Source organism: Pteropus vampyrus, unplaced genomic scaffold (genome assembly GCF_000151845.1).
Source record: "Pteropus vampyrus isolate Shadow unplaced genomic scaffold, Pvam_2.0 Scaffold702, whole genome shotgun sequence".
Classification (NCBI taxonomy): Eukaryota; Metazoa; Chordata; class Mammalia; order Chiroptera; family Pteropodidae; genus Pteropus; species Pteropus vampyrus.
In genome coordinates, this window is record NW_011889483.1 from 1,112,026 (window position 1) to 1,123,198 (window position 11,173).

Genomic DNA, 11,173 nt, shown 5'->3' on the forward strand with positions numbered 1-11,173 from the left:
CCCCTGTAAGCCTCTGATGTCCCCTAGCAGCCAACTGGGCCCTAGGGTTCAGAGCAACGAGTCCATCACTGTGAAAGTCTGGTCGCGAACACAACCCCTTTAAGAGGTGTCTGCAGCTGCCGGCTGCAGCTGCTGACTGCAGCTGCCATATCCTCTGCACCAACATTGGCCTTTGCAGTCCCCCTAACTTTCTTTCCATTCTTGCGTTCTTTTCACTATTTTCTTGAGGTCTTTTTCTTCTCATATCTTGCAAGTCTATGTCTTGCAAGTCTATGTTTGGGTTCATGTTTCCTTGCATAATCCAAGGAATCATAAATCATGCCAAAGCCAGTTGTCTTGCCACCACCAAAATGGGTTTGGAATCTAAATGAAAAGATGACATCTGGTGTGATCTTGTACATTTTGGCTAGTTTTTCCTGAATTTCTGTCTTAGATACTGTTGCCTTTCCAGGATGAAGGATGTTGATGACCATTTGTTTCCGTTGAAGTAGTCTGTTGGTCATGAACTTACTGGATAGTAACGAAATTGCTTTTCCTCCCTCAAGCAACCAGAGAGGAAAAGAGTGAATCTGTTTTTGTTTTTTTTTAATCTGAGCACTTTTGATATCATTGAATTTACAATGGTTGCATAATATTTCATAATTTAGACAGGCCATGATTTTTTAAACTCTTCTCCCATTGTGGTACATTTAACCTTTTTAATTTTCATCAGTTTTAATACCCTTATGGCTAACATTCTTATATTTGATCTTTGTCTTCATCTCTAATTATTTCTTTAGGATACATACCTAGAAGCAGATAAATATCTAGGATGAATCTTATGAGTTATTTTAAGTCTCTTGGTTACACAATGGCAAAATGTTTTCCAGAAATGTTTTACCAATTTAAATTTCTATCAGAAATTTCTACGTGTACTCGAGACTACAATTTTCTTTAAAATTGTGTATAAGACATCTTACAAGTCAAAAAGTGTATACTTTTTTTAAGCAATCTCCTACCAACTAAATGTTTTTAAATTATTCTTTGTACATTTCTTTGCATAATATACGGGCTGCACTATAAGAAAAATGTTTTCCAGTACAGTAATTTTGACCCTATTATAGACTGTACGAGTTATGATATTTGTCATCATAGCATGCCTCTTATTCCTCTTCTTTGTTTATAGCGCCCTGTTCTTTTCCTTTGCAGAATAACCTCTCTCTTAGTCTTAAGGTCTCAGTGGATTTTTTAAAAATAATGTAAAAATGTTTTCAATTATGGTTGGCTTATAATATTATATTAGTTTCCAGTGTACACCATAGTGATTAGACATTTATATAACTTATGAAGTGATGATCACCCTGATAAATCTAGTACCCATCTGATAGCATACATAGTTATTACAATATTATTAACTATATTCCCTATGCTATAATTTACATTTGCATAACTATTCTGTAATTACCAATTTGTATCTTTTAATCCCTTCCCCTCTTCACCCATTCTCTCAGCTCTAGGCTGTCCCTATACCTGCTCTTTCTATATTGATTAAAATTGTTTTTACCTCTCTCAGTAGATCCCCTGCTACTAGTCAGTCTTTTACACTAAATTTTCAAATTTGTGGTATAATTTCTGTCCCCTGACTGGACCCTGACTGATATATTCCACACATACCGAATTTTTGTTAATTGTATTCATTTTTTTAAAGAACCGTCTTGTTTTTTGTTGATCCTCAACATTTTGTGTTCTTGTACTATATTACTAATTTCTGATATTTATTGCATCCTTTCTTCTACTTTACTTGGGTTTCTTTTGTTTCTTTTCTAACTTCTGAGATGAATACTTATTTTATTTGTTTTAACCTTTCTTATTTAAGGCTTTGAATTACTTTCTAGGTACTACTATATTTCCAGCATGAATGTTTCTATATGAATATTTGCTAGCATTCAGTGCAAAGTGTGTTATTCCCATTTTTATTTTTTTTTTTAACTCATGGAAAATTTATTTATTTATTTACTATTATTTACTTATTTAAGTTGATTGAGGTGACATTGGTTAATAAAATTATGTAGATTTCAAATGTACAATTCAATAATACATCATATGTATATTACATTGTGTGTTCACCACCCAAAGTTAAATTTCCTTTTGTCACCATATATTTGATCCACTTTACCCTCATCTACCTCTCCCACCCCATTTCCTTCTGGTAACCACTAAACTGTTGTCTGTGTCCATGAGTCTCTGTTTGTTTACTTTGTTTGTTGCCTTTAGTTTTATATTCCACATATGAATGGTTATATCAAGATCCATTCATGCTGTCACAAGTGGCAGTATTTCATCTTTTCTTATGGCTGAGTAATATTCCATTGTATATATATACCACATCTTCTTTATCCATTTATTGAAGGATACTTCAGTTATTTCCATGTCTTGGCCACTGTAAATAATGCTGCTATGAACATTGGGGTGCATGTATCGTTATGGATAAATGTTTTCAATTTTTTGGAGTAGATACCCCAAAGAAGGATTACTGGGTCTTATGGTACTTCTATTCTTACCTTTTGAGGAAACGCCATACTATTCCCTATAGTGGCTGTAGCAATTTACATTCCCATTAGCAGTATATAAGGGTTCCTTTCCCCCTACGACCTCTCCAACACTTGATATTATTTGTTATATTAATGGACAAGTAATTCTAACAGGTATGAGGTGGTATTGCATTGTGGTTTTGATTTGCATTTTCCTAATAGCTAGTGAATTTGGGCATCTTTTCATATGCATGTTGGCTGTTTTTATGTCTTCTCAGGAGAAGTATCTGTTCAGGTCCTCTGTCCATTTTTTAATTGGATTGTTTATTTGTTGTTTAGTTGTATGAGTTCTTTGTATATTTTAAACATTAGCCCCTTTTGGGAGGTGTTATTTGCAAATATCTTCTCCCATTCATTAGCATGCTTCTTTGTTTTGTTGATGGTTTCTTTTGCTATGCAGAAGCTTCTTAGTTTGATATAATCCCATTCATTTATTTTTGCTTTTACTTCCTTTGCCTTTCATGTCAGATTCGTATTTTCTCTAAATACAAGGTCTATGATTTAGTACCTATGTTTTCTTCTATGCAATTTATTGTTTCAGATATTATATTTAGGTCTTTGATCCATTTCGAGTTAATTTTGGCAAATGGTGACAGATAGCAGTCTAGTTTCATTCTTTTGCATGTGGCTTTCCAATTTTCCCAGTACTATGTATTGGAGAGGCTTTCTTTTCTTCAGTGTATATTTTTGGCTTTCTTTTTTTTTTGTAGAAAATTATTCGTCCATATATATGGGTTTATTTCTGGGCTCTCAATTTTGTTTCATTGGTCTGTATGTTTGTTTTTCTGCCAATACAATGTTGTTTTTATTATTGCCACTTTGTAGTATAATTTGAAGTCAAGCAGTATGATACTTCTAACCTTGTTTTTTTTTTTTTTCCCTCAGGATTGCTTTGTCTACTCAGGGTCTTTTGTGCTTCTATATGGAATCTGATGATTTTTTTGTTTTATTCATTTAAAAAATGCCATTGGGGTTTTAATGGAGATTGCATTAAATCTATATATTGCTTTAGGTAATAAAACCATTTTTACTACGTTAATTATTTCAATCCATGAACACAAAATATCTTTTCATTTTTTTGTGTCTTCTTTAATTTCTTTTAATAACGTCTTCAGTTTTTAGTGTATAGGTCCTCCACATGCTTTGTTAAGTTTATTTCTAGTTATTTTATTCTTTTTGTTGCAATTGCAAAATGAATTGTTTTTTTAAATTTATTTCTGAAATATTATTAATATATAGGAATGCTATGGAGTTCTGTATGTTGATTTTGTAACCCACAAATTTACAATATTTGTTTATTGTTTCTAATAGATTTTTGGTGGAGTTTTTATGGTTTTGTATATAATGAACCACGTCATCTGCAAAAAGTGACACGTTAACTTCTTCATTTCCGTTTTAGATGTCTTTTATTTCTTTCTCTAGTCTGGTTGCTTTAGCTAGGACTTTCAATACTAAACTGAATAAGAGTGATGAGAATGGGTATCCATGTCTTGCGCCTGATCTTATTTTACTTTATTTTTTTATTATAATTTTTATTAATTTTTTTATGGCGACATTGGTTAACGAAATCCAATAAGTTTCAGCTGTACACTTTAACAATAAGGCATATATATATTTACACTGTGTGTTCACCTCCCAAGTTAGATTTCTTTCTGTCACCACATAGTTGACCCCCTTTACCCCGTCTACCTCCCCCTTCCTCTACCCTCTACCCTCTGGTAACCACTAGTCTATAGTCCATGTTTATGAGTCTCTGTTTGTCCTGTTCATTTGTTGCTTTTAGGTTTATATCCCACATATAAATGATATCATGTGATTTTCAACTTTTTCCGTCTGGCTTATGTGTTCCTGATCTTAGGGGAAAAGGATTCAGTTTTTTACCATTGAGCATAGTATTAGCTGAGGGTTTGTCATATACGGCCTTAATTATATTGAGGTACTTTCCTTCTATACCCATTTTATTAAGTGTTTTAATCATAAATGCATGCTGTATCTTGTCGAATGTTTTTTCTGCATCTATCGATATGATCATATGATTTCATCTTTTGTTTATGTGGCACATCGCATTGATTGATTTGCATACACTGGTTCATCTCTATGCCTCTGAATGAATCCCACTTGAAAATGTTGTATAATCTTTTTAATATATTGTGTTCGATTTGTTAGTACTTTGTTTATTATTTTTGCATCTGTATTCATCAGAGATATTGGTCTGTAGTTTCTTTTTTTGTGTGCTATCCTTACCAGGATTTAGTATCAGGGTAATGTTGGCCTTATAAAATAAGTTAGAAAGTATTGCCTGTTCTTCAATGTTTTAGAAGAGTTTGAGAAAGACAGGGTATTAAATCTTCTTTTTAAAAAAATTTATTTATTTAAACTAGTTTCAAGTGTACAGTACATTGGCTAGACATCTATATAGTTCATAAAACGATCCCCCCATTGCTCCCTCCCTCCCTTGACCCTCCATGTAGCTTCATATTAATGCTAACCACATTCCCTCTGCCAGCTCCCCATCCCCGTGACAACTATCGACTACTAATTTGTACTTCTTTACCCTTCACCCCACTTTCCAAGCTCTCTAAATCCCTCCCAAATTGTCCACTATATTTACGAGTCTTTTTTTTTTGATTAGTTTGTTCTTTTTCTTCCTTAGATTCCACATATAAATGAAATCACATGGTATTTATCTTTCTCTGTTTGACTTATATCACTCATAATAACCTCTAGTTCCATCCATGTTGTTGCAAATGGTAGGATTCATTTTTTTGAATGGCTGAGTAATATTCCATTGTTTATATGAACCATAATTTCTTTATCCAATCGTCTATTGATGGGCATTCAGATTGTTTCCATATCTTGGCTATTGTAAATTGTGCTGCCATGAAAATTGGGGTGCATAAATCTTTACGAATTATCATTTTGGTTTTCTTTGGATAAATACCCAGAAGTATAATTGCTAGGTCAAAAGATATATCCATTTTTAATTTTTTGAGAAACTTCCAGACCGTTTTCCATAGCGGCTGTGGCAATCTGCAATCTCACCAACAATGCATAGGGTTCTCTTTTCTCCACATCCTCACTAACACTTGTTGTTTTTGATTTATTGATGATAGCCATTCTGACAGGTGTGAAGCAATATCTCATTGTGGTTTTAACTTGCATTTCTCTGATGGTTAGCGACCTTGAGCATCTTTTCATATGTCTATTAGCTATCTGTATTTTCTCTTGGAGAAATATCTGTTCATGTCCTTTGCCCATTTTTTAATTGGATTTTTTTTTTCTTGTTGAGTTGTATAAGTTCTTTATATATTTTGGATATTAACCCCTTATCAGATGTATCATTGGCGAATATCCTCTCCCAATCAGTCAGCTGTCTTTTTGTTTTGTTGATGGTTTCCTTCGCTGTACAAACACTTTTTAGTTTAATATAGTACCCTTTGTTTATTTTTTCTTTTGTTTCCCTTGCCTGGTAAGATATATCTGAAAAGAAACTCCTGTTAGCAATATCAGAGAGTTTACTGCCTACGTTTTCTTTTAGAAGTTTTATGGTTTTAGGTCTTACATTTAAGTCTTTAATCCATTTTGTGTCTATTCTTGTTTATGGTGTAAGAAGGTGATCCAGTTTTTTTTTTTTCCATGTATCTGTCCAATTTTCCCAACACCATTTATGGAAGAGACTGTCTTTACCCCCATTGTATATTCATACCTCCTTTGTCATATATTAAGTGAGCATATAGGCATGGATTTATTTCTGCTATCTCTATTCTGTTTCATTGATCAGTGTATCCATTTTTATGCCAGTACCATGCCATTTTGATTACCGTAGCCTTGTAGTACAGTTTGATATCAGGTAGTTGATACCTCTAACTTTGTTCTTCTTTCTCAAGACTGCCATGGCTATTCAGGGTTTTTTTATGGCTCCATATAAATTTTAGTATTATTTGTCCTAGCTCTCTGAAAAATACCATTAGTATTTTGATAGAGATTGCATTTAATCTACAGATTGCTTTGGGCAGTATGGCCATTTGAATGATGTTGATTCTTCCTACCTGTAGACACAGTATACACAGTATATGCTTCCATTTACTTGTATCTTCTTCAATTTCTTTTTTCAATGACTTCTAATTTTCTGAAAACAGGTCTTTTACCTCTGTGGTTAATTTGATTCCCAGGTATTTTATAGTTTCGATGTAATTGTAAATGGGATTGTTTTCTTAATTTCTCTTTCTGAAAGTTCATCATTGGTGTATAAAAATGCCACTGACTTCTGAACATTTATTTTGTAACCTGCTACTTTCCTGAATTGATTGATCAGTTCTAACAGTTTTTTGGTGGAATCTTTAGGGTTCTCTCTCTATAGTATCATGTCATTGGCAAATAACAAGAGTTTTCCTTCTTTCTTTCCAATTTGGATGGCTTTTATTTCTCTATCTTGTCTTACTGCTGTGGCTAAGACTTCTAATACAATGTTGAAGAGAAGTGGTGAAAGTGGGCATTCTTGTCTTGTTCCTGATCTGAAGGAAAATGCTTTTAACCTTTCCCCATTGAGTATGACATTAACTGTAGGTTTGTCATATATGGCCTTTATGATGTTGAGGTATGTTCCCTCTGTGCCCACTTTGCTGAGAGTTTTTATCATAATTAGATGCTAGATTTTGTCAAATGCTTTTTCTACTTCTGTTGATGTGATCACATGGTTTTTATCTTTTAATTTGTTAATGTGGAGTATCATATTAATTAATTTGTGGATATTGCACAAATCTTGCATCCAAAGAATAAATCCAACTCGATTATGGTGTATGATATTTTAAATGTATTGCTGAATTAGATTTGCTAATATTTTGTTGACGATTTTTGCATCAATGTTCATAAGAAATATTGACCTATAGTTTCCTTTTGTTGTAATGTCTTTGGTTTTGGAATCAAGGAGTAATGGTGGCCTCATAAAAGGAGTTAGGGAACCTTTTCTGTTCTTGAATTTTTTGGAATAGTTTGAGAAGAATAAGTGATAATTCTTTGAGTATTTGGTGAAATTTGCCCATGAAGTCATCTGGTCCAGGACTTTTGTTTCGGGGTGGTTTTCAATTACTGATTCTATTTCATTGGTAGTAATCGGTCAGTTCATATTTTCTGTTTCTTTTTAACTCAATCTTGGGAGATTATATGTTTAGGAATGTGTCCATTTCTTCCAGATTGTCCAGTTTGTTGGCATATAATTGTTCGTAGTATTTTCTCATGATCCATTGTATTTCTGTGGAGTCCGTGGTTATTTCTCCCCTTTCATTTCTGATTTAATTTATTTGAGTCCTCTCTTTTTTTTCTTTGATGAATCTGGCTAAGGGTCTGTTGATTTGGTTTATCCTGTCAAAGAACCAGCTTTTGGTTTCATTAATCTTTTGTATTGTTTTTCTAGACTATTTCATTTATTTCCACTCTGATCTTTATTATTTCCTTACTTCTATTCAATTTGGGCTTTGTTTGCTGTCCTTTTTCTAGTTCTTTTAAGTGTAGGGTTAGATTGTTTATATGAGCTTTTTCTTGTTTCTTGAGGTAGGCATGTATTGCTATGAGTTTCTCTCTTAGGACTGCTTTCGCCGTGTCCCATAAATTTTGAGTCTTTGTGCTTTCATTTTCATTTCTATCTAGGTATTTTCTGATTTCTTCCTTGATCTCATTGATAACCCATTCATTGTTTAGTAGCATGTTATTTAGCCTCCATGCATTTGTGTATTTTCCAGGTTTTTTTCATGTAGTTGATATTTAGTTTCATACTATTGTGATCAGAGAAAACGGTTGATATGATTTCAATCTTCTTAAATTTATTGAGACTTGATTTTTGTCCTAACATGTGGTCTATATTGAAAATGTCCCATGTGCACTTGAGAAGAATGTATATTTTGCTGCTTTGGGGTAAAATGCTCTGAATATATCTATTAAATCCATCTGTTCTAATGTGTCTTTTAGGCCCATTGTTTCCTGGTTGATTCTTTGCCTGGAAGATCTGTCCGTTAGTGTCGATGAGGTGTTAAAGTCTCCTACTATGAGTGTATTACTATTGATCTCTCCTTTTATGTCAGTCAATAATTGCTTTATGTATGTAGGTGCTCCTGTGTTGAGTGCATATGTTTACTAGGCTATGTCCTCTTGATTTTTCAATCCCTTTATTATTATGTAATGCTCTTTTTGTCTCTTATTATAGCCTTTGTTTCAAAGTCTATTTTATCTGATATAAGTATTGCTACCCCAGCTGTTTTTTCATTTCTGTTTTGCATGAAATATCTTGCTCCATCCCTTTACTTTGTCTATGAGTGTCATTTGATCTGAAATGGGTCTCTTGTACACAGTATATGCACGGGTCTTGTTTTCTTATCTATTCAGTTACCTTATGTCTTTTGATTGGAGCATTTAATCCTTTTACATTTAAAGTGATTACTGATAGCTACATTATTATTGCCATTTTGTTATTCATATTTCTTATTTCTATTTTCTTTTTTACCCCTTCTCTTTTTACAGAAGACCCTTTAACATTTCTTGTCATGCTGGCTTGTTGGTGATGAATTCTTTAAGCTTTTTTCCTGTCTGGGAAGCTCTTTATCTCACCTTCCATCTTGATTGAAAGTTTGATGGGTAGAGTATTCATGGTTGTAGATTCTTGTTTTTAATAACTTCGAATATTTCTTGCCAGTCCCTTTGGCCTGCAAAGTTTTCATTGAAAAGTCAGCAGACATTCTTATGGGGGTACCTTGTAAGTAACTTCTTCCTTTCTCTTGCTGCTTTTAAAATTCTCTCTTTGTCTTTGACCTTTGGCATTTTAATTATGATGTGTCTTGGTGTAGGTCTGTTTGAAATCCTCTTGTTTGGGACTCCGTGCTTCCTGAACTTGTATGTCTAATTCCTTTGCCAGGTTTGGGAAGTTTTCTGTCATTATTTCTTCAAATAGATTCTCAATCCCTTGCTCCCTCTCTTTCTTTTCAGGCACTGCTATGTTCCAGATATTTTTATGCTTCATGTTGTCCCAGAGGTCTCTTAAACTATTCTCATTTTTTAAAATTCTTTTTTCTTTTTGTTGTTCTGATTGGGTGTATTCTGCTACCTTGTCTTCCAATTTGCTGATTCGATCTTCCGCTTCGTCCAATCTATTGTTGAATTCTTCTAGTGTAGACTTAATTTCACTTATTGTATTCTTTATTTCTGTCTGGTTCTTTTTTATGGTTTCTATGTCCTTTTTTATGCTGTTGAGGTTCTCGTTGTGCTCATCCATTCTCTCCATAAGTTTGTTGAGCATCCTTATAACCATTATTTTGAATTCTGTCTCTGGTAGGTTGCTTGCCTCCATTTCATTTAGCTTATTTTCTGGAGTTTTCTCCTGTTTCATTTGCAGTATGTTTTTGTTTGTTTGTTTGTTTGTTTGTTTTCTTTTCTTATTTTATTAGCCTCTCTGTGTTTGTTTCTATGTGTTAGGAATATTTGTTTGGTCTCTCAGCCTTGACCAGATTGCCTAATGTGGAAGGTGTCCTGTGTGGCCTGATGGCACACTCTCCCTATCCCTTATGCCAGGGGCTCTGGACGTGATCTTTGTGTGGGTTGTGTGTGATCTTCTGTTGTTGGCAAGGCTTTATTGTTGTTAGTGGATCAGCAAATGGGATTAACGCTCAGGCTGACTAATTGTGAGAATTGGCTGCACTCACAAGGTAAGAGTTGTTTGGGTGCTGACCTCACTGAGTAGTCTTGTGTACTTGTTGAAATCGCCCTTTGTGTTTATCACTAATGGGACTAGTCAGGAATTGCTTCATTGTGGTCTGGTGCTAGCCTCCAGATGCATCGGTTTTGTGGCCCCTTGGGAGGGGCTCTCCAGTAGGCCAAGGTCAGCTGCTGCTTTTGATTGCTCAGGGCTACCCAACAATCTGCAGATAGTTGTTGCCTATGCTGAATCTATAAGTAAGTGGAAGAGACAAAGCTGTAGGCAGTGGTTGGTTATCCCCCATCCCTGATCTGTGGTAGTTTAGCAGAGTGATCAGTGCTCCTCAAGGTCTGACACTGCCTGTCAGTTGCCTGTAAGTCTCTGAAACTGGATGATACTCTGGGTGATATGCATGTTGGGTGGTGCAAGGACTCTGGGAGTCTCCTGGGTCTATTGAGTAAATTTCCCCCTGCCACTGCAGTGTCAGTTTATATGCCAACATTGACTCTGTGACTCCCTGTATAAGTTTCCACTTGTAGTAAGGTCGGCTGCTGTCACCCTTGGGCCTGAATGCATTACCCCAGGGCAGGGGCAGCTGCCTATTAACGTTCAGCAGGCACTTTGTGTATCGGATGGGGCAGAAGCTCAGGGAGTCAAGGGCCATCAGGCCAATACAGACTCCTGCAATCCCCTCAAGAGATATTGCAGCTTGTACCGGCAGCAGTGATCTATCCACAACTGTTTTTCTTGAAATGTACTCATTGCACAAGTCAAGGTCTGCTGCCTGCGGTGACTACATAACCCAAGAGCCAAGCAGTACACAAGAGGCTGCTTGTCAATGGGCTGCAGGCACTTTGTGGCTTGGGCAAAGTGGGATCTCAGGGAGACAAGGTCCATCTGGCCAATACAGCCTTAGTTTTGC

General features: G+C 35.0%; 1 pseudogene; it reads right to left on the reverse strand.

Moving 5' to 3' along the window:
• Positions 1 to 215: 215 nt before the first annotated feature.
• Positions 216 to 507, reverse strand: LOC111733939 (annotated as a pseudogene).
• Between the last annotated feature and the right edge of the window lie 10,666 nt (positions 508 to 11,173).